The 6,441-nt window shown below is 47.8% G+C and overlaps 1 pseudogene; it reads right to left on the reverse strand.

The window, feature by feature from the left end:
• Nucleotides 1-5,043: 5,043 nt before the first annotated feature.
• On the reverse strand, nucleotides 5,044-6,057 carry LOC113876826 (annotated as a pseudogene).
• Nucleotides 6,058-6,441: the final 384 nt, after the last annotated feature.

Here is a 6,441-nt window from a genome sequence, read left to right on the forward strand (position 1 = left end):
GAGACAAAGAGCGGAGAGGCTAAGTAACCTTCCCAAGGTTACACAGCTAAGAAGCGGTAGAGACAGGATTCAAACCTATGGAATCAGGTTCCAGAGCCTAAGCTCTCTACCCCTTTGCCCTAAGTCAATACATCACAACAGGATAAATACAGTTCAAACACACGAAAAAAAACCAACAAAAATAATGTATTTTCTAGAGGTACATATGTGAGCATATAGAATAAGTATTCAAATGTGAAGTAGAAAGATGCACCCACAGAACTGAATTTACAATATAAAATATATAGATAAAGAATAGAAAAAAAAAAAAAAAACCCAGGTCTCTGCATCTCCACATACATAGAAAACGGTCTGGAATGATACTTACTACCCTAATGAGTGGTCATCTGGGAGGCAAAGGCTGGAGCCAGCTACAAGAGTGGGGCTGGCTGTCTAAGGGGACTTGAGACCTATCTATAATGTTTTAATTTTTGACAAGAAGACTATATTCATGTATTATTCATAATTAAAAATTTAACAATGCCCCTAATAGTCTACATGAATATACACTAAAATGGCAGCAAGTACCATCTCTGTGTGGTGAGGTTTTTTTTAGTTCTTTCCTATAATTTATAAATTTTCTACCAAGAAAATATGTGACTTTAGCAATCAAGGTGGGGAAGGAAGGGAGGGAGCAAAAAGAAACAAATGTAACATTACTGCCTCCAAACGATGCCCCAACTTCTCCTCCTGGATCATCTGTTTTTTTTTTTTTTTTCTGGATCATCTCTGGTTCACTCTCCTAGCTCACCGTGCAGCGCGGTGTCCTGGTCCCCAGCCCCTTCCCACAGAACAGCTCACTCCCCACGCAGTGCTCTCTGAGCCCCATGGGGGCACAGAATACATTGTTCTCTGTTGGTTGGCTCTGTGGCTTGGCAGTGAACTTCTCCAGGGTAGGCCCTCTGTGCTGACCTCTGACATCCCTGCTGGCTCCTCCACTCCAAGCGCTGGCCCACAGGCATCAATAAGTGTTGGTGGAATTTACAGTGTTCAGAATCCATCAAAAAAGGAGAGGAGAGGATCCTTCAGGTCCACCTTTCTCTCCCACCTGGGACCCCCTGTGAATCCTAAGGGTCTTCTGACCATCCACTCACATACCCCCAAAGATGCATTGCCAAGTCCAGCTTCCTTTTCACTGAGTACCTACTATGTGCCAGTCACTTCTGGGCACTGGGGTTGACCCACAGTGACATGCTCTGTAAAGAGCAAAGACAAGGATGGACCTCAGCCTTTGATACCATACCTGATACTGACCTCAGAACCTCAGACCCCAGACCATCAATGAGGAAACCCTTGGTTTTGTTAGGGCCACCACAGCACTCACAGTTAATTTCTCCAATGTGGTTATTCAGAGACCTACGGCAATTCACTTCACAGCTGCCCTCCACTGTTCTTGTTTCTGCCTTGACTAAATAAACCCTTGAGGTAACAAATAGAAGAAATGAAGAAACATAGGTCAGATATCATCTGAATCTATAGAACCAAGATGGGGGATTGTTATGTTGCTTCGCGGGATAAATAAAAAGTTAAGCCTTTTAAACCATAAATAGAAGACATCTTTTTACAATAACTGTATAATCAGTCAGTCAATCGCTCAGTTGTGTCTGACTCTTTGGGACCCCATGGACAGTAACCTGCCAGACTCCTCTGTCTGTGGAACTTCCCAGGCAAGACTACTAGAGTGGGTTGCTATTCCCTACTCCAAGGGATCTTCCCGACCCAGGGACCAAACCCACATATCTTATGTCTCCTGCATTGGCAGGCAGATTCTTTACCACTAGCTCCACCTGGGAAGTCTTAAGAATGGTTTCCTTCATATAACGTCCCTGTTTCAAAAAGCTGCTGCTGCTGCTGCTGCTAAGTCACTTCAGTCGTGTCCGACTCTGTGCGACCCCATAGATGGTGGCCCACCAGGCTCCCCCGTCCCTGGGATTCTCCACGCAAGAACACTGGAGTGGGTTGCCATTTCCTTCTCCAATGCATGAAAGTGAAAAGTGAAAGTGAAGTCCCTCAGTCATGTCTGACTCTTAGAGACCCCATGGACTGCAGCCCACCAGGCTCCGCCGTCCATGGGACTTTCCAGGCAAGAGTACTGGAGTGGGTTGCCATTGCCTTCTCCGGTTTCAAAGAGAGAGACCTTTAATTCACAAGTTTGCTTGTCTGACTTATTATGTGCACACTCTGCCCATTAATGTCTGGAGAAAGCAAGGATTTTTCCATAATAAAGTCCCTGCCCTCATGGAGTGTGCCTTCTATTAGGGGAGGATAGATAATGACAGGTGCTCAGGCAAAAAATAAAGCTGGAAAGGGGAAGGGGTAGGTTTCTGAGGGGGAGGGGCTGAGATTTTAAAGAAAAGAGGGCGGGAGTCCACTGACAGCGCATCACAGGCGCAGAGGACCAGAGATGACAAGGGTCCAAGCAGAACATTTCTGATGGTCCCGAGGTACAGGACTTGGCAAATGGAGCTAGTGGGAGGGAGTCATGTAGGGCCTGGTGAGCCAACATAAGGACTTTGGTTTCTACTCCCAGAGAAGTGCTGAGCCATTGGAGGGTTTGCAACAGAGGATGACACGTTCTACCAGGATGAGTCTGGCTGCTGTGTTAAGAACAGACCAAAATCCTAGCTGAATTCTCTTGAAGCCTCTTGAAACACCATTGTTATTGCTATTAAATATTATTCATGTTAATAACAGTTGTGGGTGGATTCTGGCCAAGACTGAGCTCTGAACAACCATTTTATCTGGGCCCAGAGGGACAGGGAAGTGGCAGAAGACCGGAAACTGAGTCTTGGGACTACTCAGCATCCTCAAGGTCAGCCAGCATCCTGTGTCACCACAGCGACAGTGTTGACACTGTGACACTGAGGTCCCTGGGCCTCCTTGCTACTAATAGTCACTGAAAGGTCCTGCCTCGGGCCTGCTTTTTGCTATGTTTCTAATGTCAGGCAATTTGGAAAACAGTGCTTTAAAACAAGATGTTCCCAGTTTTGGGCATCCTAAATACGTATAATTATCTCCAATTGTACTATGAAATTCTCAAAAACATCTTCACAGGATGAATTCAACCATCCTTGACTATAAATTTATAAATGCATTCTGAATAGGGATTTTAGTAGCAGGGAAGTTGGGGACAAAGTCAAGGTCCTAAAAATTCAAACTAAGACCCTAGGGAAAAAATGGGGGGGAGGGGAGGTCACTACATATATCAGCTCATGCTAACTCCAAAGTGTTTACTCAAGGGCCTGTCAGCTATAAACTTAGAACCACGTTCTAGGATCTGAGCAAAGCAAGTCTGATTGTTTCAACCTTTTGATGTGCTGGTTGGTTGACTCAGTTCAGTTCAGTTCAGTCGCTCAGTCGTGTCCGACTCTTTGCGACCCCATGAATCCCAGCACGCCAGGGCTCCCTGTCCATCACCAACTCCCAGAGTTTACCCAAACTCATGTCCATCGAGTCAGTGATGCCATCCAGCCATCTCATCCTCTGTCATCCCCTTCTCCTCCTGCCCCCAATCCTTCCCAGCATTAGGGTCTTTTCCAATGATTCAACTCTTCACATGAGGTGGCCAAAGTATTGGAGTTTCAGCTTCAGCATCAGTCCCTCCAATGAACACCCAGGACTGATCTCCTTTAGAATGGACTGGTTGGATCTCCTTGCAGTCCAAGGGACTCTCAAGAGTCTTCTCCAACACCACAGTTCAAAAGCATCAATTCTTCGGTGCTCAGCTTTCTTCACAGTCCAACTCTCACATCCATACATGACCACTGGAAAAACCATAGCCTTGACTAGATGGATCTTTGTTGGCAAAGTAATGTCTCTGCTTTTGAATATGCTACTAGGTTGGTCATAACTTTCCTTCCAAGGAGTAAGCGTCTTTTAATTTCATGGCTGCAATCACCATCTGCAGTGATTTTGGAGCCCCCCAAAATAAAGTCTGACACTGTTTCCGACTGCTGCTGCTGCTGCTAAGTCGCTTCAGTTGTGTCCGACTCTGTGCGACCCCATAGATGGTGGCCCACCAGGCTCCCCCGTCCCTGGGATTCTCCAGGCAAGAACACTGGAGTGGGTTGCCATTTCCTTCTCCAATGCATGAATGCGAGAAGTGAAAGTGAAGTCGCTCAGTCGTGTCCGACTCTTAGCGACCCCATGGACTGCAGCCCACCGGGCTCCTCCGTCTATGGGATTTTCCAGGCAAGAGTACTGGAGCGGGGTGCCATTGCCTTCTCTGACTAGTTAAGACTAAATTGGGATTTCCCGCAGCTTGCAATGAACTAAATTACCACTAGGTGACAGCAGACACCCAGTAAAAGTCAATTCCTTTTTGACCTATAAAGTTCTCACTTGCAAACTCAAAAGATGAGATCATTGGATAACATTGGAAAGGGGAGTACTTAAAATTCTGGATAACTATAGCTAAATTATGTTGCTGATTAAAAAAAAATGTATCCAGCTTTCTTTCTTTTTTTTATTTTATTTTCAAAAACAACTTTATTCATGACACATATTAAAAAAAAAACTCCCACCCCCTGGAAATGAGCTAAAAAAATAAACAAAATCCACCTCCCACCTCCCTGTTCCCACTTCCTCCCATTCCCTCCAAATAAAAGGGGGAAAAAAAAAGGCAAAGAAAAACAAAACAAAAAAAACCTGAAAAACAAAAAACACCCCAAAACCCCCCAAAACAAGGTAGTGCATTCCCCAAGGCGAAGGGGAATTTACACTGGAGCCGCTGGGAGCGGAACGGAGATCTTCCGGCTACAGAAACCTGCAAAGAAAGACACTCAAAACAGAAAAAGAAACACAAAAGGAAACAAAATAGATCACCAGGCAATCTGGAGCGGCAGGGAGCCAGAAAAGAGGGGCAGGGTGGGTGGTAGACCTGGCAGGACAGGAGCAGGCAGGAGGGGACTGTGAAAGTGAGGAAGATGGAGGGAAGGTAACAAGCAGAACAGTCTGGTGTCGTTCCAGAGCCCTGGGTAAAAAAAACCCCTCCTACCACCCATGCCCACCTACCCTTGAGCAGCCCCCAAGGGGGCAAAGGGAAACAGGGAAACAGGGGAGCAGCTTGCGCGATTGAGACGTGTCCATGGCGAATCCCCAGAGTGAATGAGCAGCCCCCTGCCCCACTCCCTGGGCCTTCCCCTACTCCCCAAAGCAGGTCCCTCCTCAGCAGTTAGTTATGGGATTATCCCCCCTTCCACAGTATATCTTTTTTTTTTTTTTAATATTTTTTTTTCCATCAAGGTCATCTTCTGTTTTTCTTTTTTTTTTTTTAATTCTTTTTTTTTTTTCCTTCTTTCCTCTTTTTTTCCTCTCTCTCCTCCTAATACACACTTTTTTTTTAGTAAGGGGAATACCATGATGTCGCTCTAGCCCGGCCCCTGTAGACGCGACCCCGGGGCCTGCTGTTAAAACCACTGTAGAATCGAGAGCGGGTACTGTTGTAGTTGGTGGTTCGGGCACGGTATCGGGTTCGTGGGAAGCCTTGGTCTGTTGTGCTGATGCCTGGTCTGTTGGTTCGTTTAGGGATCACCTTGATCTGTCTTCCTCTAAATAAGGATTCATCTAAGGCCAGGGAAGTCCTCACTGACTCTTTGTCTGAGAACTCTATATACGCAAACCCTTTCGGATGGCCACTAAATTTGTCACAGAGTATAGTAACACGGTTGACTGAACCACAGCCATGAAAGTGTGCTTCTAGCTCTTCCGCTGTTGCACCATAGTCCACATTGCCAACATAGATGGAACGGGCATCAGCCTCTATCTTCTCCTCAATGGACATGATCACTGGGCCAGCATTGCCCGGAGGTGGACTCATATTCATCTGCTTCTCTACCTCATTCTGTAGCTCCTTTAGCTTCTCAGCTTCTTCCTCCATCTCCCTAACTCGAGCTTTGATCGCTTCCAGCTCCGGGTCCTAAATGGCGCCGTCCCCCGGGTCACCCTCGACCAGTCCCGACTCCTCCTCCTCCTCCTGGTTGCCGGGGACTCCCGAGCCAGGCCCAGGGCCCGGAGCTCCCGGGTGGGGGGGCGCGGGGCCGGGGCGGCTCCTCTTCGGGCTCGGGCTCCGGCTCGGGCTCCAGCAGCAGCTCCTCAGGCTCCAGTTCCTCAGACTCCAAGCCGTTCCGTAGTCCCCTGCGCCCCCCGGGGCCCCCTCCCCGGCCTCCCCACCGGCCCCGGGCACAAGATGGCGCCGCCGCCCCGGCCGGGAGCCCCGACCGCCCGCAGCCCCCGCTCTGTATCCAGCTTTCAACCTAAAATTTTCCTTTCCCTCAGCTTCAGTAGGTTTTCCCCAGGGCCCAAAACGGGATGGGTTTGCTGCCTTTTCCCAGTGGTTAAGAGATTCATTTCTTAGGGGAAGAAGTGTCTGAGCAGGGCTTCTAGCCTGCCCTCTTAGGACAG

The sequence above is a fragment of the Bos indicus x Bos taurus genome, chromosome 18, assembly GCF_003369695.1.
Source record: "Bos indicus x Bos taurus breed Angus x Brahman F1 hybrid chromosome 18, Bos_hybrid_MaternalHap_v2.0, whole genome shotgun sequence".
Taxonomy (NCBI): domain Eukaryota; kingdom Metazoa; phylum Chordata; class Mammalia; order Artiodactyla; family Bovidae; genus Bos; species Bos indicus x Bos taurus.